The 21,740-nt window shown below is 37.5% G+C and overlaps 1 protein-coding gene across 5 annotated transcripts in view; it reads right to left on the bottom strand.

Annotated features, from left to right (window-relative positions):
• TAFA2 (TAFA chemokine like family member 2) overlaps positions 1-21,740 on the bottom strand; it is a 430,981-nt gene that overhangs the window by 277,428 nt on the left and 131,813 nt on the right. The window contains exon 2 of one of the 5 annotated variants that reach the window (XM_084877623.1): positions 2,378-2,496. The exons of the other annotated variants lie outside the window; for them this stretch is intronic. The gene's annotated coding sequence lies outside the window, so the exon portion shown is untranslated. The remainder of the gene's footprint in view (positions 1-2,377; positions 2,497-21,740) is intronic. 5 annotated transcript variants of the gene reach the window in all.

Genomic DNA, 21,740 nt, shown 5'->3' with positions numbered 1-21,740 from the left:
TATTAATTATATATATCCTACAACCAAGGCTACTTTACCCAACCAGGCTATCATTTAAAATTGAAGGGGAAATAAAGAGCTTCCCATATAAGAAAAAAGCTAAACATGTCTGTTACCACCTAAAATTTATTAAAAGAAATGTTAAAGTGTTTGCTTTAAGGAGCAAAAGAAGAAAGAAAACACAGAACATAGTTTAAAAAGTAAAATGGCAATAAATACGTACCTATCAGTAATCACATTAAACATAAATGGCTGCAATATTCCAATAAAAAAACATAAGGTAGCAGAATGGGTAAGAAAACAAGACCCATGTACATGTTGCCTCAAGAGACCCACCTTAGAACAAAAGATACACACAGGCTAAAAGAAAAGGGATGGAAAAAGACATTTTATGGAAATGGAAAGGAAGAAAAGTGGGAGTAGCAATATTTATTGATATATCTGACAAAATAAAATTTAACCTAAGTCTATAATAAGAGGCAAAGAGGGACACAACATAATGATAAAGAGAGCTATCCAAGAGAATATAACCCTGTAACCCTTTGTGCACCCAACACAGGAGCACCTAAACATATAAAGCATAACTTGTTAGACATAAAGGGAGAGATTGACAGCAATACAGTTGTAGTGGGGGATGTTAATACCCCATGACATCAATGGATAAATCTTCCAGGAAGAAAATAAACAAGGATACAGCAGCCTTAAATGACACACTAAATCAAATGGATTTAACCAATATCTTCAGAGTATTCCATCCCAAAGCAGACTATACATTCTTTTAAAGTGCACATGGAATGCTTTTTAGGATAAACCACATGTTAGGACACAGAATAAGTTTCAATAAATTTAAGAAGATTGAAATCAAACCAAGCATCTTCTCTGACCACAATGCTATAAAACTTAAAATCAATCACAAGAAGAAAACTGAAAAACACATAAAGACGTGGACACTAACATCTTAATAAACAATGAATGGGTTAACAATGAGATGAAGGAAGAAATCAAAAAATACCTTGAAACAAATGAAAATGAGAACACAACACAAAATCTGTGGGATATAGAGAAAGCAGTCCTAAAAGGGAAATTCATAGTATTATAGGCAGTTTCAAGAAACAAGAAAAAGCTCAAATAAACAATCTAGCTTTATACTTAAAGAACTTGAAAAAGAACAATAAACAAAACCCAGAGTAGAAGGAAGGAAATAATAAAGATCAGAGCAAAAATAAATAAAAGAATCTAAAAAAGAATCAATGAAACCAAGAGCTGGTTCCTTGAAAAGATAAATAAGATTGACAAACCTTTTACTGAACTCATCAAGAAAAAAAGAGAGAGGACACAAATAAATAAAATCAGAATTGAAAGAGGAGAACTAACACCAAATAAATGCAAAGGATTGTAAGAAAATGTTATAAACAACTATATACCAACAAATTGAACTATCTGAAAGAAATGGAAAAATCCCTAGAAACATACAATCTTCCAAAACTAAATCAGGTAGAATCAGAGAATCTGAATAGACAGATTACAACTTGTAAAATTTAAGCAATAATCAAAAAACTCCCAACAAACAAAAGCCTTTGACCAGACCACTTTTAAGGTGAATTTTACCAAACATACAAAGAACTAACATCTATTCTTCTCAAACTATCCCTAAAAATTCAAGAGGAGGGAAAAATTCCAAACTCATTTACAATGCTGAAATTTTTCTAATTCCAAAACCAGATAAAGACATGATAAAGGAAGAAAATTATAGATGTATACCCTGACAAATGCATATACTAAAATCCTAAACAAGCTGAAACCAGTTTGGCTCAGTGGCTAGAGCATCGGCCTGTGGACTGAAAGGTCCCAGGTTCAATTTCAGTCAAGGGCATGTACCTTGGTTGCGGGCATATCCCCAGTAGGGGGTGTGCAATAGGCAGCTGATAGATGATTCTCTCTCATTGATATTTCTAACTCTCTACCCTTTTCTCTTCATCTCTGTAAAAATCAATAAAATATATTTTTAAATAAATAAATAAAATAAAAAATAAAAATAAAATCCTCAACAAAATATTGATAAACAGAATCCAGCAATACATTAAAAAGATCATATATCATGAACAAGTGGAATTTATTCCAGGAAGCAGCTATTACAATGTCCGAAAAACAATAGACATGATACTAGTACATCACATAAACAACTTGAAAGATAGAAACCAATAATTATATCGATAGATGCAGAGAAAGCATTTTATTAAGTCCAGCAACCATTTATGATTAAAAAAAAAATACTTAGCAAAGTGCATAGAGGGAGCATACTTCAACATAATAAAGACCATATATAACAAACCTACAGCCAATGTGATTTTCAATGGACAAAAACTATAAGTGTTACCTTAAGACTGGGAATGAGATAGGGATTTCTGCTTTCACCACTATTATGCAAATCTTTCATCACTTTTAGGTTCTGAAAGTCCTAGCCACAGCAATCAGACAATGAAATGAAACCAAGAGCTGGAAGAAGAAATAAAAGGTATCCAGGTTAGAAAGGAACAAGTTACTTTCATTATTTACAGCTGACATCATATAAAGAACTGTATATAAAGAACCCTGAAGATTAATGAAAACATTACTAGAACTGATAAATTAATACAGTAAAGTAGCAGGATCCAAAATAAATATCCAGAAATCAGTTGAATAATAAACTAATATAAATGGAAATTTAAAAAACAATCTCATTCACAATTGCTTCAGAAGGAATAAAATACCTAAGAATAAATTTAACCGAGGGTATAATAGACCAGTACTCAAAAATTGTAAGACACTGAAGAAAAAAATTGAGGAAGATACAAATAAGTGGAAGCATATACTTTGTTCATGGATAGGAAGAATTAACATCATTAAAATGACCATACTACCCAAAGGAATCTACAGATCCAATGCAATTTATATCAAAGAACAAATGGTGTATTTCACAGAACTAAAACAAGTGTTTCAAAAGCTAATATAGAACCACAGAAGATCCCGAATAGCCACAGCAATCTTGAGAAAGAATAACAAAGTTGGAGGAATCACACTACCTGATATCAAACTATACTATAAGGCTGTAGTAATCAAAAGAGCATGGTACTGTCATAAAAACAGAAATATAGATCAATGAAACAGAATAGAGAACCTGGAAATCAACCCATGTCTTTATAGTCAATTAATATTTGACAAAGGAGGCAAAAATATGCAATGGACTAAAGATAGTCTATTCAATAAATGGTGCTGGGAAAATTGGACAGATTTTTGCAAAAGAATGAAACTAGACCAGCTTCTTACATAGCACACAAGAATAAACTCAAGAGAGATTAAAGACTTAATTAATTGTTAGACTCAAAATGATTAAAAAAAAATCCTAGAACAATACGTAGGCATCATGGGCATTTCTCATAGCAATATTTTTTTCTGATATGTCTCTTCAGGCAAGGGAACAAAAGAAAAAATAATAAATAAATGGGAGTACATCAAACTAAAGTTTTTAACATAGCAAAGGAAATCATCAACAAAATGAAAAGAAAATGCACTGAATGGGAAAACATATTTACTAATATTCATCTGATAAGGGGTTAAGTTTCAAAATTTATAAAGAACTTACAAGATTCAACACCAAAAAAAAAAAAGAAAAGAAAAAAAGAAACCAATTAATAAATGGGCAAAGGACCTGAATGGATACTTCACCAAAGTGGACATACAGATGGCCAATAGAAACAAAATGATGCTTAAGGTCACTAATCATCAGAGACATGCAAATTAAAACCACAATGAGATATCATCTTATACTGTCAGGATGGCTGTCATCAATAAGAAGTGTTGGTGAAGCTGTGAAGAAACGGGACCTCTCATGCACTGTTCTTGGAAATGCAGATCGGTGCAGCCATTGTGGAAAACAACATGAAGTTACCTCAACAAATTAAAAAATAGAACTCTCTTAGGACCCAGCAATGCCACTTCTGAGAATTTAGCTAAAGACCCAAAACACTAATTCAAAAACATGTAATCCTATGTACACTGCAGCGTTATTTACAATAGATTTGGAAGCAGCCCAAGTGTCCATCAGTAAATGAGTGGGTAAAAAAAGTTATGATACTTTTACACCATGTTGATAAAAGAAAGAAAATTTCAAAAGAAAGAAAATTTTACTTTTTGCAACAGCTAGAACAATATGGTAATGGGTATAAGCCAGTCAGAGAAGGGCAAGTACCACATGATTTCACTCATATGTTGAATTTAATAAACGAGCTAAACTACCAAGCAAAATAGAGACAGAATTATACAGAGCAAGCAGACAACTCTGCTATGGGGAAGAGGGGTGACTGAGAAAAAAAGAAGAGAGAGAGAACGCATGGACATGGAGAATAGTGTGGTGATTGAGGTGGTGAGTGGAAGAGGGTGTAGAGGGGATAAATGGTGAGGGGGGGAAATAAAAACAAGACAATTATAAAGTTGCCTTTAAAAAACCCACTTTAACTACAAAGCACAGCAAGGTGAAGAGTATGGACAAGAGGCACCATATTGTGACTATTTTAAAAAGCTGGAATCGCTGTATTAACATCAGAGAAGAGAGCAAGGAAAGTGCTCAGGGTTCAGGGGAAGGGCATGACTTGGTGGAGCAGGGGGGGATTGTTGGGGCAGTGAAAGTATTCCGTGGGACAATAATGGTGAGTTCAGACATCACACATTTGTCAAAAAAAAAAACACATCTTGTGCAACGCAAAGCTTGAACCCTAACGTACAGGGACTTTAGTGACAACAGTGCGCCCATATCCATTCATCTGCTGGCTGTAAAGCCGTCCGTCATGCCAATAGCACGGGCTTCTTCATGCGGGGTGTCAGGGGCACATGGGAACTATCTGTACTTTCCATTCAAGTTTACTGGTTCTTCACCCCGTCCCATTTCAGAGCCAAGTTAGGAACCGTTTTCTAGAACCACCGGCCTCCCCTCCCCCAGCCAAACTGACCAGCCCTGGCTGCTGGGCACCCGGTCCCCTGGGAGACAGAACACTCTGCAGGGTTCTGAGCGGTCTGTGCCCACCAGACCCTGGCGGTCAGAGGCGGAGCCAGAGCCGCACCAGCCATGGAGGGCCTGCTGCCTGCCACCGCATCTGCCTTCCAGCTGGTCCTGCAGCGCCTGTGCGGGGCTCTGCTGGGGATTCCGGAGAGCCTGAGACTCATCCCGGGTCCCGCTGCGTTCCCCTGGGGGATCCTGGTGGGCACTCTGGTGGTGGTGTCTGTCATCGCAAAGAGACGACGCGCTTCAAGAAGTGTGAAGACACCGAGTGCAAGGTGCTCTGCCCACCGCACAGTCTGTGTGAGATGCAGTGAGAACACTGGACCCATCACAGGAGTCAACCACACCTTCATGTCCCCTGGGGCAGGGGCCAGTCCCCTCCTGTTGCAGACTTTGTGCTTGAGGGCACTGAGTAAACACCTGAGCAAGCTACCACTTCAGGACACGGTTTACCGACAGAAAACGGCACGCAACAGCCAACCTCCTGAACTTTCCCAAGGGATTGATGAAAAGCCCATCTCAGAAGCATCGGGGATGGATGGAGAACCACTTCCAAAGAACAGAAGGGATGGTTTGAACAAAGATTTTCATTATCCAGAAAGTCCAAAACTGTGCCAAGGAGAAATTATGGGATGGAAGCAGGAAATCCAAGAGAAGGAGGAGGGGGAACAGAGGCTGGGGCAGGCAAACACAGGAATGGGGCAGGTCCTGAAAGTCAGAGGCGGCCAGTCAATGTCAGTGGCTGGAAACCCCAAGCCTGATGACCTTGGACATCACCTGTATGACAGGAACTTGGAATTCCCACAAAAGAGGGAAGCAGAAAAAGGAGGTCAATTCATCCATGGGTCGGAAGTTGATCTCAAGGGCGTCCCTCATGATGCTGACGTCAGTCTGTCCCTTCAAAGCGCTGACCAGGGACATCAGGACATAGCCAGACAAGTGTGGGAGCAAAAGCAAAGGAATGAAGAGCTCGCAGCAGAAATAACGAATCTGAAAACCGAGAAAGCATCTTTGCAGCATGAAAATTCAAGCCTACAAGATGAGATTCAACAGCTGAAGCTGAAGCTTGAAGTTGCTCCTGATGAAGATCCTGTAACACAATTACAGAAAAAACTGTTTGAGGCAGAAATGCGAGGCTTCGAAATGGAAAAAAAGTTTTTCAACACCTGGAGAAACATGAACTCCAACTACCAGTTTATGAACATGTACAGGAATATGGTCCAAGACATGAATCAGGAGCTACGAAGAAGCACTTTCTACTATGAAAATGAGATTCGATACCATCAGAGAAGAGCTGAAGAAGCCTGCATGGCAGCCAAGATCACTGAGAGAAAGCTCCAGTACCTATGGAGAGAAAATGAACACAACAAGCAAATGCTGGCCCAGGTCAAGTCCAAGTTCCAGCCTTTCCCAAGTGACCCTTTCTTTCCTGCTGATCTTCCCCACAGCCCACAGAGGCCTAAAGTGTCAGGCCATGGATCATCTAGTCCCCAGGAGGAAGGTCTCACAGTAAGAGCTGAAGAATCCAGTGTCATCTGCAGTTGTGACTCAGCCTCCACATCTGATGGGACTTGAACCCCAACAACCAGTGCACAACAGTGTTTCTGTTCCAATAGTTCTGATTGATCTCTCTCTAGTTTTACTACTCTTTCTAAACTGATGTCACAGTTACCCTTAGTAGTTTACAGCATTATAACTTTACAGGAGTATTATTTAAATATAGATTCATTCATATAATTCTCATGAATACAGTATTCCGCATAAGACTCTCCAGAATTATATATTAAAAGTATTGTATTTTGATTTAAATGACCACGATTACCTAAACCATTGACATTTAAACAGAGACCATAATTGTATGATATGGCTATTATTACAAATTTATAGAAATGGTTTAATGTGTACCTGAACAAATTTTGGCTGGTTTTAAAAGCAATGCCAAAAAAAAAAAACTTTAACAGGTCCACACCATATTCAAACTACTAAATATTTTCATTATTTCTGTCCTAAATTCATAATTTAGTCCTAACATCATAGGATAGTTTAGCCCTAAATTCATAGATTAGAAATCTTTAGTATTCTTTCCAATTTACAGTGCTTTCTTCTTCTTTCTTGACTAAGATACTGTTTATTGTTTAGCATTTCTAAATTTTATGCAGTCAAAATAAAAAATGTTACTCTTGATGGCAAACACACCCAAATACACTCACTCTCATCCTCTTACACACACACACACATACACACACACACACACACTCAATGAAGATACAAAACATATTGTTGCAAATTTTATTACATATTTTAAATATATGTCAATAAAAAGAAAAAAATCATTGTATTTGTTGTTATAATTTCAGTATTATTTCTAAGCTCACCAATTTGAAGTGTTCACAGCCTCAAGAACCCTTGGCACTGGCAATCACATTATTCATTATCTGATTTTTTAATTAAGTTCCATAGGATTAATAGGGTTTTTTGTTAGTTTTTTAAAAGTTAACTCATATAAGACTTCTTGATGCATTAATAAAAAATCTCAAGGTCTCTTTTTTAACAAGGCAAAAACAACAAAGCTGCTTGAAGCTTATTGTATTTATGAGCATCAAGAATGTTGTGAGCTTCTCTTGCTTTGTATTAACCAGACAAACAGAAACAGAATACAGTATGTGAAAGTTCCCGTATTTCTCTTTTTAGCTAAAAAAATAAAATCAGAAGAAGTAGCAACATTTGCACCTGAGAATATTCTTTCCCTCGGCAACAAGTCCCATTTCTTTATGATTTTTCCCATTATTTTTATTATTATTATTGATGCTATTATTATTGTATGTTCCAGGGATTTAAAAAGTAAATAAAAATTTATGATCCAAACTTCTATCTCTTCCTCTCCTCTAACTAAAACGCTGCCCTAAAATAAAACATGTACATAGACTGCCATTTCAGATGGGCACCTGGAAAGTTTTATCCGCCTATCTGTAGAGCAAGATTGAGCTAAACTGTTACCCTTGCTTTCCAAAGGCTGAAATTATGGTGGATTACATCAACCTTTGGCAGGAACATCACCCTTCCTGTATATCCTTATAAAACAACACCAGATGCCCACTCACATCATGAGGTTTTTCAGTGCCTGGAGAACTAAAAGTCCATGAGTTAGGAAATTCCCAAAACCCTAAAATCAGAAAATAGATAATGATGAAAAACGAGCTTTATTCATTACACATTTCTGATGCAAAATATATCAGACTCTAGAAAAAAGGTTTGCTTTGTATATTCTGCATTTCCCTACATTTTATCAGAACCCAAAGATCTTTTTCCCCAGTGAAAAGGATTTCCATCAATGAGTTAATGCCTCAAGGACACAGAATACAACACTGAGATATTCACCTAATTCTCTACCCATCGCTAATTGCTAGCCCTAAATCAAAAAAACTAGTAAATAAATTTCTATTAATTATCCTGTCAGAATATGAAGGTAATTCCTACAGGGTTAATGTCACCAATCTCTGAATATATTGTGTACCAAGAGTTCATATTTAAGTTTTATAGTTGACATGCAGTTTTCTGCAGAATCAATTATTTAAATTATGGTTAAGTTTTCTTGCTTGCCATAAAAATCTATTTAAATCACTCACTATGTACCTAAACAAAGTACATATAGTCCAGTTGAGTATTGACCTATGAACCAGGAAGTCGCCGAATCAATTCCTGGTCAGGACACATACCCAGGTTGTGGGATGAATCCCCAGTGTGGATCCTGCAGGAGGCAGCCATTCAATGATTCTCTTTCATCATTGATCTCTCTCTCTCTCTCTCTCTCTCTCTCTCTCTCTCTCTCTCTCTCCCCTTCCTCTCTTAAATCAATAAAAATATATTTTTTAAAAATACATATAGAAGGGAGGGGGGCAAAAAAAATCAATAAAATATATTTTTTTTAAAAAGAGGCAACTGAAAATAAATAAATAAATATATAAAATAAAAATATATATATAGTACTACTTAAAATTTGTTTCACTCTTGATTAAAACATTATTTTATGTAAAAAAATGAACTCAAAGCTCATCTATTCATTTATTTATATTTAACTGAACCATATAAAATGTCATTTTTGTACGTCAAAACATAGATGAATATTGATAATTTATATGGGCAACCTGATACACTCATTCAAATAAAATTAACTGAATACCATAGAAGAAAGTAGGGAACAAAGATATATAAAGCAAAGTCCTTGTATTTACAGATCATCATATCCAATCAACACCATAATGTGTATTATTGGTACATAACATTATGAGCAACAATTAGGTGCACATTGACTCAAGGGCAACTAAAAACAGACTATTCATTTTTTTTAAATTATCAAGCAATGTAAGCAGTAGACATATTCACTTCTCTCTGAGTCCAATCCCCTTTACTCATCCTACACCCTGAGTAGGGGCAGGATGAAGGTTAAGCATAACTTGGCAGACAAACCACACCAATGTTTATTAGACTTGCTTATATCAGGAAGGTCCAGAGCCAACTCATTCTCTGTGAATTTGTTTATATATAATGGTCTGTAATTCAAGCTTTCTTATTACTCTCTTTAGCTGTGATGTTCATTCAAATTAGTTTCAGGTAATAAATAGATTAATCAACTCAATAAGGATATTCAATCTGTTTTCCATTTGAGGAATTGAGACAATGAACTTTCTGCAGGTTGCCTAGTTATGCTAACCATATTTGACTGACTATATATTAAACAGTGAGCAAAGCAGGATGTCAGATCACAATATGATCCCTTATTCTCAACTCCAAATTGCATGGTTAATATTTAATTAAATTTCCCACCGATTTCTCTGTAGTTAATAGAACCATGTGTTATATTAATATTATTAAACTCCTATAAAATTATAATTTGGGGAATTGGATATAATCTTAGTATCCAGTCTAGTTCCAATCGAATTTTAAAATTTTAATTATCTTTATGAACATAAAAATAATATTCAGAAAGGACTTAAATGTAAGATGGGAAATCATACAAATCCTACAAGACTTCATAGGCAGCAAAATAGCAGACATCTGTTGTAGCAATATCTTTACAGACATAGTTCTTAGGGCCGTGGTCGACAAACTGCGGCTCACCAGCCACATGCGGCTCTTTGGCCTCTTGAGTGTGTCTCTTCCACAAAATACCACGGCCTCGACGAGTCTATTTTGAAGAAGTGGCATTAAAAGAAGTTTAAGTTTTAAAAAATTGGCTCTCAAAAGAAATTTCTATTGTTGTACTGTTGTAATATTTTTAAAAAGTCAAATAATGAAAAAATAAAGTAGAAATTGAAAGTCAGTTGTAATTGGAGTGAGAGGGGTAGAATAAAGAGAGCAAGGGATGCCAAAACCGGTTTGGCTCAATGGATAGAGCATCGGCCTGTGGACTGAAAGGTCCAGGGTTCGATTCCGGTCTCTCATCGATGTTTCTAACTCTCTATCCCTCTCTCTTCCTCTCTGTAAAAAATCAATAAAATATATTTAAAAAAAAAAAAAAAAAAAGGAGAGCAAGAGATGGTGATAGAAAAGGAGAGTTTACTTTATACTGATATCAAAATAATGACGTCCAAAAAGCGACAATCAACATATTCTTCTCTAGGAACTAGGCCTCTGTGATCCATCTTCAGCATAGTCCACTTTTAATGGACATGGTTACTGAATTTCCCCAGGACAAACAGAATGTAGGGAGGAAGATGTAAGAATAAAGATCTGTGTACGTGAGCCAGCATCACAGTGGAAACACTCAAGGCTCCCAGGACAAAACACCTCACCCCCACCTCAACTAAACAGGGGGAGGTGGAGACAATTAGAAAAGGCCTCACAGCTGGTCGATGTTTCTCTCTCATCGACGTTTCTAGCTCTCTAGCTCTCTCTCCCTTCCTCTCTGTAAAAAATCAATAAAATATATTTTTTAAAAAGAGAAAAGAAAAAAAAAAGAAAAGGCCTCAGCCCATTTATTTTAATGGCCAATGGGAGACAATGAGACCTAGATGACTTATGAGGAAAACTATTAACCCCATAGTATTCAGCGAAAGAGGAACCGGATAAGGGATAAATAGCCTGTGATTGCTGCTTCCTGTTGGCCTCTTCAACTAAACCAGTGGTCGGCAAACTCATTAGTCAACAGAGCCAAATAGCAACAGTACAACAATTGAAATTTCTTTTGAGAGCCAAATGTTTTAAACTTAAACTTCTTCTAGGGCCACTTCTTCAAAATAGACTTGCCCAGGCAATTGTATTTTGTGGAAGAGACACACTCAAGGGGCCAAAGAGCCGCATGTGGCTCGTGAACCTCAGTTTGCCGACCACGAAACCAGACAAACACTTGCTCTTCCAAGAACGTTTAAAAGTTTCACTTTCACTATGCTTCTATCTCCAAATCCATTATTTGAATATGGACAGGTGAGCATTTTTCATTCTCCTTTACCCTTAACTACTAAGCAAAATTACATATACTTAATACCAGATATTGGTTTAAATGAAAATTCCTTATAGATCCAGATGGCATAGGACACCTCCAGATGGTGTGTCAAAAATAACAATGGGTCTGATTGTCAATAAATTATTGTCATTATCCTATTGGATGACTCACTTATTCAACTGATATTTATTGAGTGACTACCAAGTGCAAAGCACTATTAGACAACGGGAATACAAGAGTGCCCTCTTGAAATTATATCCTAATGGAAGTGGTAAGATGTGAACAACCAATTACAAAACAAATTATTAATTAGAGGATCCATAAGGTCAAAAGCATGGGAATACCTGGTGCTCTTAAAGCATGAGGCAATCTAAGCCTGTGGGAGAGGAATGGATGGTTTCTCTAAGGAATGCTATTAGCTGAGCTCTGAAGGGTTCAGAGTTCATTCCTGTTAGACAAATGAAGGAAGTGGAAAGAGAGTCCATGTACAGCTAGCCACAAAAACAAAATCCCTAGAAATAAAACAGCACCAGAGGCAATTCAGAGAACTGAAAGGAAGCCAGTGTGCTCCAGTGGAGAGAAAAAGGGAGGGCAGCAGGAGATGGAGCTGGTGCAGCAAGGAGGGTCCAGATGCCACAGGCAAAGATTCTAAACCTCAGTGTTATTGACCTTTGGGATCAATAATTCCTGTTGTGAGGACCTGCCCTGCACTTTATCGGAAGTTTAACAGCATCTCTGGGCTCTACACGCTGCATGCCAATAGCACCATTACCCACCCTCAGATGTCTTGTGAGAACCAAAAGTGTCTCCTAACTTTGCCAAATGTCCTCTTGGAGACAAAATCATCCCCAATTAACAACTGTTGCGATGGGCCCTTAAAAGTAATGTTAATTTTACTGCATTTCTGGCCGTCGTCTTAGAAGCAGTAAAAAGACCCTGAATAATTCATGCAAATGAGTGATTTTTCAAACAATCTGTGTAGGGCAGGAGGAAATTGAGAGTGAAATTCTACATCTGCGAGAGAAATGATAGCTCTCCAAGCCTACCGAAGAGTAGGTCCACCACTCCCCAGATGTTCTGAATTAGGTAAGCTGCCTCGCTGGGAGTGGGAACAAGGTCATTTCTGTGTACTTCCCCAATGTCCATTTCTGCTGAGGGGCCTTTTGTGCATCTGTGTTCACCTTACAGCCTGGCAGTAAGTGTTTGCTAAATAACATTTTGGTGATGTATTATTGGAATTCTAATATGCATTTTGGGGAGGAGGTTAAGAGTTACATTAAAACAGTATGGAGAATAAACTGTAAATGAAGAGTATAAAAATATAGAATATATAGCAATATTTTATGCTCCCTGGAGTATATCTGAATGTACCTATTTTTAGCACAAAACTAAAAAAAATAAAATATAAAATATAAAGCAAATACCACATACGAAAACGAAGAAGTTGTGACTCCAAAATCATGAGTGATTTTTCTTACAAATCCAGTGACTACACTAACTTGAGACCTTTATTGGTTAAAACAGAAAGTCAGTCAACTACATCTCTCCTTAACTCAGTTCCTTCTGCTCTTTAGCAAAAAACATCACATAGACTTGCACTTCAAATAGACTTGCTATGTACACTAATTAAGATACAATAAGAGAAGGGAGCATTTTCTACAATAACCAGGTGAATGTTGGTGTTGTTTAGTGCTCCACCTCCAGCCTTTGTCTTTTCTCTCTTGCTCTTTCCCAAGTGTTGGCTCTGTCAGTGAACTTGCTGTTCTTTCTCCATCTGTCCTCACAAACCATGGTCCATCTGTGCAGGATGAGTTCCATTCAAACCAGTAACCAAGAAGCGAGAGCCAATGTCCCTTAAGCATGCCGGCATGGAAAAACACTGCCAGTGGAACCCCTCTGACCCATGAGGCAGGTGAAGTCGCCAGCAGCCAAAGCAAAGCAGTCAGTAAGTGGCTCTCACTTGAGTTCTGGCTCAAAGTTACAGGCAGTTTCCAGATTTTCACAAAACCGCATGATTCTAATCCACTCATGCCACAAGTAAATAATGGATATCAGTCGGGCTTCTAGGCACTGACAGCAGCGGTTCATGAGCTTGGTTGGCATCCGAATTACCTGCACTGCCCTTTACAAATACATATACCTGGGCCCTGCTACCGACTTAAGAAACATGACTAATGAGCAATAGGGGCAGGCTACCTGTAGTTTCAACAAAATCCCCAAGAGAACCTGCACATTAAATTCTGATGTACACCAAAATCCAAAAATAACTATTTCTAGACTAGAACAATATTTAATAATGGTAAAGTAATTACTAATGGCTCAGAGATAGATAAATATAATTCACAAAATAAATTCCTTTACCTCAGATGATTTCAGTCTCTTGAACTAGACTGAAATCTCTTTGGAGGAAACACCTTTGTACCCAGACTAGTTATACAGCAAATGCTCACTGAGTTTTAGTTAAATAAATACGTAAATATCTGCATACAAAAATATCCACTTTAATCCAATTTATCATTTTATTTTTATATAAGAACTTCTAGGAGGTGGGTAAGAAGAGATTAACCAAAGAACTTATATGCATATATGCATAACCCATGGACAAAGATAATACTGTGGTGAAGGCCTGGGCAGGGAGCAGGTAAAGAGCTAGAAGGGGTCAATGAGTTGATGGCACAAGTGTATATGCATCTCAGGGCTGTTTAAGCAACAGGTGGTGTGGACACTCACCCCTTTAACTTCCCTTTCCTTGAGCTCAGCAGCATTCCTAGACAACAACAAAAAATCTTTGTTGTTGAAAGTATTACAGATGTCTCCCCCATCTGTAATACTTTCAACAACAAAGATTTTTTTTTAAATTTTAAAAAGGGCTTCTAGACATACATAAAGGAGGAGAAAAAAAATGAAATGATAGGACCTTCATTTTATTCTATCACTTGGAAATGCTATGCAAGGAAGTACAGTATATCAGGCTCCTAGAAAGAAAACGCACATCCTTCTTATCCATCTTTTCCACCATGAGTGCATTTTAAATCTCCATTATTAAAAGAAATGAAAATAAACCGAGTTATATATTAAATTTATCAAACTCTCAGGAGGAAATGAGGTTGCAGTCATCCCTCCATATTCCAAAGGAGATTGGTTCCAGGACCCCTGTGAGAACTAAAATCCACAGATTCTCAAGTTCCTTAGATAAAGTGGGGTGGGATTTGAATATATACCGCCCAATCCTCCCTTACACTTTAAATCATCTCTAGGTTACTTATAATATCTAAAACAATATAAATGCTATGTAAATCGTTGTTCTGTTATATTCTTTTGGGAATAATGACAAGAAAGAAAGGACTATGCATGTTCTGTACAGATGCAACCATCATAGACCTAAACTGCACAGTATCTGTTGGCAACAACATAACATTATTTCAAATACTGTGGATGTTAAACACAACATACCTCATTCTAGTTCTCTATTTGATTTATTCTGAATCTGTCCAAAATTGACAAATGTTTTTCTACTTACAGAGCACTTCATGAAAATCGCTGAGTAAGGGCATTAGAATAGGTTCTTCGTTTCTAATAAATCACTGTAATTTATGTGGCACACTCTCCCTTGGAGAGGATAAATAAGAGGCGGATGTGCATAACATATTTCCTCAAGAATAAAAGAAACACCTTTTACTGGATTCGTACTCACTCTGGACAAGCAGTTGTAAAGGACAAACTAGATGGTTGAGAGTAGGGCGTTAAGCAATGTTGAGAAAGATCAGTTGCCAAATGGAGCTTGGAATGGGATTTTTAAACTTAACTCATATGAAATTGTTACATTGCCCTGATATCAATGCCAGCCTTGACCGTAGTATGTCTAGGAATGCTGCTGAGCTCAAGGAAAGGGAAGTTAAAGGGGTGGAGTGGCCACACCACCTGTTGCTTAAACAGCCCTGAGATGCATATACACTTGCTCCATCAACTCAGGAAGCCCACCATCATCACCATGGCGGATATGCAGTCCTGTGATACTCTCTCCCATGCAGTGCTTCTCAACCTGCAACGTGCATACGAATCACCCACAGAACTTCTTAAAACAGATCCCTGGACCCTAACTCTCCGATCCTGATTCAGTAGGTCGAGCCGGGATCCAAGCTTTTGCATTTCCAAATCTCCCAGGTGATCAGATGCTGCTGGTGTGTGCACCACACTTTAACTGACATTCCTGCAAGTGATTTTTCTCTGATTGCTTTTACACTTCAGGGTTGTTTCTGGGTGTTCATATTAACTGGGTAAGCTAAGAAAGCTGGAGGATTTGGCATGTATTCTAGCACTCTGTACCTTGCATTTCCCCAGAGGAAAAAAAAAACCCTGAATGGGAAAATACCACTCAACTGACCCCTATAAATATGCTTAGTGAAAGAGCCAGGATCCAATGTAAGACACTCAGATTCCAAGAACCATGTTTACTAGTGTTTCATTACATCACAGTTGTCAATAAAGTCATGAGAAGATGAAATCACTTACAGAGAAGGAAGGGACCCAAATGAGGCTGAGGTCAGAACATTAGGGAATACCATTTGTCATGGGTTGAATTGTGCCCCATTCCCTCAAGATAAGATATGTTAAAGGCCTACGCCCCAGCCCACTCAGAATGTGACATTGTTGGGAAATAGTCTTTAGAAAGATGACAAGATAAAATGAGATCATTAGAATTGGCCCTAATTCTATATAAATGGCATCCTTATAAAAAGCAAAATTTGAATGTGGAGACAACATGCATCAAAAGAAACGGTGTAGAGACAGACAGGAGAAGGCAGCCATGTTACTGAAATGCTGGCATCCACAAGCCAAGGAGCACGAAGGACTGGAGGCAGAAGGCTGGAAGAGGCAGGGAAGACCCTTCTCCAGAGCCTTCAGAGACAGCGCTGCAGTGCAGGCATCTTGAGTTTGACTTTCCAGTGACTACAATTGTGAGACAATACATTCCTGTTGTTTTAAGCCACCCAAGTTTTTTTTTTGTTTGTTTTTTGTTTTTGTTTTTTTTGGTGTTTTATTACATGGTTCCTAGGGAATCAAAACACCAATAATTAGAGGAACAAAAAAAAAGTGTTGGCTAAGGAGACTGAGGTCATGGTTAAGGAGACTGAGGCCATGCAGTGCCATTGGCCCAAAGGGGAAAGAAGTAAAAATGAATTTAGATTATATAGAAATAAGAATTTCACAGAAATTACCTAAACAGTTGTTTTCCCTCTAAAATGACTTTGCCGGTCAACATTTTTGAGACACTAGTTGTTAGCAGTAAAGAGTAATAAAGAATTGTTAACATGTCTGTAAGACCTTATTATTCAAAAATGTTTTCATCATTGATTTTTTAAAAAGTCTGATGAGGGAGGCATTTCTCCCTTGTTTAAATAGGAGACTAGAGCTGAAAAAGAACTAAACTCTAAATGAAATTGTAAAATGTTCAGCCATTATGTTAAGTGTTTCATTATTTAGTATCCATAACAACCCTCTGGAGGTGTCTCGCCCACCATTCTCAGGTCAGGAAACATGGAGTATTAGGTAAAGTATCCATGATCAGGGTTGGTAAGAGGTTAAAAAGCAGTCAAATTTGTATCTGTTGCCTCCAAAACTCAAGTTCTTTCCAGTACACCATAACTGGCCTCCATGTGGACTGCTATGCTCCATGAAGTAGTTATTGAAATGAGACAGGTACTGAAAGTGGATTTATTAAACTGCAGTTTCCTAGATACAGAAAAATAGTTAAAAATATTTATCTTATCTGCAAGGTCTTTATGCATAAAGTAGTTGAAGAAACCGTTCACATAAAAGTAATTAAAGTTCCTGCTGGCAACATAAAATCTACTCCCCACCCAAATGTATCAGTTAGGGTCCTTCTGGTCAGGTAAACAACTTTAACTGGCTCTGTCATTAGGAAATTTCAAAGTAGAAGTTGGAAGTTACTATAGAATCATGAGTATTCTTACTTATTCTTCTCCTCAATAAACAGTGAAAAATCAGCATAAGACAAAAACCATAGAGTATATTCCAATATAAAATTAAACATTTATAATAACAGAATGTTTCCTTACCACCCTGAAGATTAAATAAAGCTTTATGGTTTAATAAAGATTTCTCATGGGACCTAGAAGGCTCTTTTCAAATACTATCCTACTTCACTTTAAGGGAGGTATTTTTTTTTCATCTTTAAATTCCGAAAGAAGATTCCAATATTGCTTAAAATCCAAGTATCTAGAAGAACAAATGAAATAGCATTCCTTTTAATATTAAATGTTGAAATCACAAAATTATAAAGGATATACAAGAGGCATTTAATTTACCCACATAACCTTAATACCTTATATAAATGTAAATAGTGATCATGATGGAAAGTCTGTAAGAGGGCTGTCTCCATGATAGCATCATTCCATATTTGAAGGGCATTCCCTGGTCAGAGGGGTCCTTCATGGGATATCTTACTTGTCCCCAAGTTCTCTCCTTCCCATAACCAAACACACTTCAAGGTACCACTCTGCCCCAGTGTTCAGGCCAATCCTGATCTCAGAGAGGAATATTGTGAACACCCTTGGCCCCAAACTTAGGTTCACGCAGAATCAGCATATGTCTCCTGGCTGCTAGCTCAGTTCAGCTGCTTGTACCCCCATTTTGGTCAGCTGGATTTAGTTCTACTTTCTGTACTCAAGTCTTCCTTTCAGTAGCATACACAGTGCATATATTCCTCCAGAATTGTGACTTTGTCTTCATCTAGCCAGTCTCCCTGCTGGTACAGAGTCTTGGCCTGAATTCTAGGTTAGTGGCTGAGAACAAAATCAGCTGGAACAGGCTTGCCCTGAATTCTAGATTAGTGGCTGGAACCTTACAATGAGCTGAATGGTTTCTCAGGTCCTACCATCCTACATGCCTGCCTAGACTCCTAAGTATTTGTACCTATTAATTCACCTTCTCTGTGAAAACTCTTATAACTGTACGATGAGCCTATATTTTGTTGCTATCCTTTCTGATGATGGACTCTGCATCTCATTAAGTGTCTGAACCTCTCATTCTGGTAGAACAGCCTTTAGGAACACCCTACTCTGCCAAGGTTCATTGTGCAATATCAGCCATAAATGATAAAGGCAGAAGCAACAAATATTTACAATATAATTTGTATGTTTCTCATTCTGGAAATAGAAATTTAAAACATGCCATTTTATATTAATAATATTTAATTGTACATTTTAAATCCTGCCTTATTTAAAAGGGATTAATAATATTTGCAATTAGTTAAAAGTATTATGGCCCTGACGCAGACTGAAGGATCCCGAGTTCGATTCAGGGTCAAGGGCATGTACCTTGGTTGTGGGCACATCCCCAGTAGAGGGTGTGCAGGAGGCAGCAGATCTATGTTTCTCTCTCATTGAGGTTTCAAACTCTCTATCCCTCTCCCTTCCTCTCTGTAAAAAAGTCAATAAAAATATTTTTAAAAGGTACTATGGTAATTGAATCTCAATGGGGTACATCTGTAATATTCCCCACAATAAAAATAAAAGAAAAATCATGTTTATACCTCAAGAAATAACTAATTACAAATATTTTTAATTTTACTTGTGGTTGGTTTTGGGGGTTTTTTTGCTTCAAATAATTTTGAAAATATGTCACACATTAAGTACTTTGCAGGGAGTCTATGTTCTTCAAAAGGAAGGGCTATATTGCTTGTATATATGTGCGATAGTTTCATCCTATATTAAGTCCATAAATCTCTACACATGGATTTAAACCACATGCTGGGACATTATTAAGATGTGTAAAAGCTTTGCTGACATCAGACTAAAAGCTGTATTAACAATTATGATAATTATGTTGGAAAAATAGAACAAAGAAAAGCACTAAAAAAGTAATATGTGGAGGGGGGGAGTAACAAGTGGCACTTGTTCGAACATTCTAAAGCCAATACAATCCTCTTCAATTCAAAAATCTTCTATTAGTTGTTCAAGAGTCTTGTAATGCTCCACACAATTTGCAAAACTTTTCCTCTTTGAACAGCATACTTTTAGATACAGATACAGAGGTACTTGGGGATCCACTAACAGTGTGATCTAGAGTGAAGTAGCCACCTCCTGAGGAGGGCAGGGGCTCAGGAGCTGTGATTTTTTTTCTTTTGTGAGGAGTCAGGAAACCTCAGATTCCAAAAATCTGTTCCCCTTCTCAGATGTTTCCTATTGTTTAAATTGCCCAAAGGCTTTTTGTTTTAGTTCTTAATACTAGTATAACTGGAAATAATTTGGTAATTTTAACTCTTTAAAGCTGCTTTCATCGATATATATAAAAGGCTAAGTGACCAACTGTACATACATCCAACCAACTGACTGGCTAATACATATGATGTGCACTGGCAATTTAAAAATAAATGTTGACTCGCACATGTGCAATACATATAAAGCTCTTGCTGGTGCCAATCACATGCGTGTGTTTTGATCTGTCATTGTCAGTCGTGAATCTGGTTGTTTTTGTTGACATTCTGAAGCTGAAAGAAAGCGGCATCATCGATAGTATGTCTGAAGACGAACTATTGGCACAACGTACCTCTGAAGCTGAAAGAGGCCGGCATCATTGACAGAATGCATCTGAAGACCAACTATTGGCCTCCCATTTAAATTAATTCAGAGACAGTTTCCTATAATGCCAGCATTTGTGATGAGTATTAAAAAATATAAGGACAAACTCTGTACAGAGTAGGAATATTCCCACCTGAACCCCTTTTCGGACATGGTCAGCTATATGTTGCTTTCTCTCGAGTTCGAAGACCGTGTGACATTAAAGTTGTAAATGCTTCATCACAAGGAAAATTAGTCAAGCACTCTGAAAGTGTTTTTACTCTTTATATAGTATACAGGGAGATATTAGAATAAGTTTAATCAATGTATCAGTCATTGTTTTTATCAATGTTGTTTTTATATCATATCTTTTTGTTATATCATGTTGTTATTATTATTTATTTATTAATCAATTTATATATTATTTTCATATACATTTTACTAATTTTCTTTCATCTCTGATTCTTCCATTATAAAGGGGGGAAAAGCGATATTAAAATATTTCTTCTAATTCATTTCCTTTCAATGTGCATGAATCCATGCACCAGGCCACTAGTTCCTGTATAACTGAGAGTAACAAAAGATCTATGGGGATAGATAAAGTGATGAGAGGAAATGATTCCTGAAGTTACCAAAAATCTGAGCCTGGTGCCACCAGATTCTGGGGGGAAATCAAGGCCAGTCAGCCAAAACCAGTTTGGCTCAGTGATAGAGCGTCGGTCTGCGGACTAGAAGGTCCCGGGTTCAATTCTGGTCAAGGGCATGTACCTTGGTTGCGGGCACATCCCAGTAGGGGGTGTGCAAGAGGCAGCTGGTCAATGTTTCTCTCTCATCGACGTTTCTAGCTCTCTATCTCTCCCTTCCTCTCTGTAAAAAATCAATAAAATATATTTTTAAAAAAGAAAAAAAAAGAAAAACAAGGCCAGTCCTGTGTCTGTGCCACAGATGGAAAGCCTGAGTAGCTGGATTCTGGCCTATAGCAGGCAGGCCTCCTTTAGGCAAGGTCAACACATGGAGCATTAATACCCATGGAAGTAGACAGTAATTTTCAGTTCAGACCTGACCCTCCTTTTGTTGGGATCCAATGTCTGCTTCCTACCTGCTAGTAAATCAACAGTCTTTAGCAGATATTGTTCTATGTGTTAAACATTTTGAGGGCCAACTGGTTTTGGAAAAAAGTCCGCGAGAAATGGAGTATTTTATCTTTCATCTTTTGGGGGGTATTGCTATTCAAATTCTGGTTTATCAACGGGGCATAAAAATATTTTCCAGGTGTAATGTAAAGAGGAGGCAAGCAGTCAGTGTCCTTCAAGCTTCCAAACAGGTCAGGCTGATTACTGCTTCTCACATTTGGCAGGAGGAAAAGGGGGTAGGGGATCTCCATCTGTGTTCCTTGAGCCCTTTGAAAACCACCATGCCTGGCATTTTAAGGCCCCAAACACCAGAGATGACACTCTTTTAGAGAGAACAGACTGAACCACCCATCCAATATAGCAATGGGCTTCTTTTTTAAAAAACTTAACTAGCCCATCTGGTAGATAATCTGAGATACAGATACTCTTTAATGTGGACACAACCTAAGTCATGCAGAGTAAGAAATAAGAATAGAATCCTAAGGAAATAGAAGTCCCCACAATTTAAATTGCCTTCATTCATGCTTCAGTCATCCTGTTCATTTCCA

Source organism: Pipistrellus hanaki, assembly GCF_964339955.1.
Source record: "Pipistrellus hanaki genome assembly, chromosome: 3".
NCBI classification, from domain to species: domain Eukaryota; kingdom Metazoa; phylum Chordata; class Mammalia; order Chiroptera; family Vespertilionidae; genus Pipistrellus; species Pipistrellus hanaki.
This window is presented reverse-complemented; position numbering and strand designations above follow the sequence as displayed.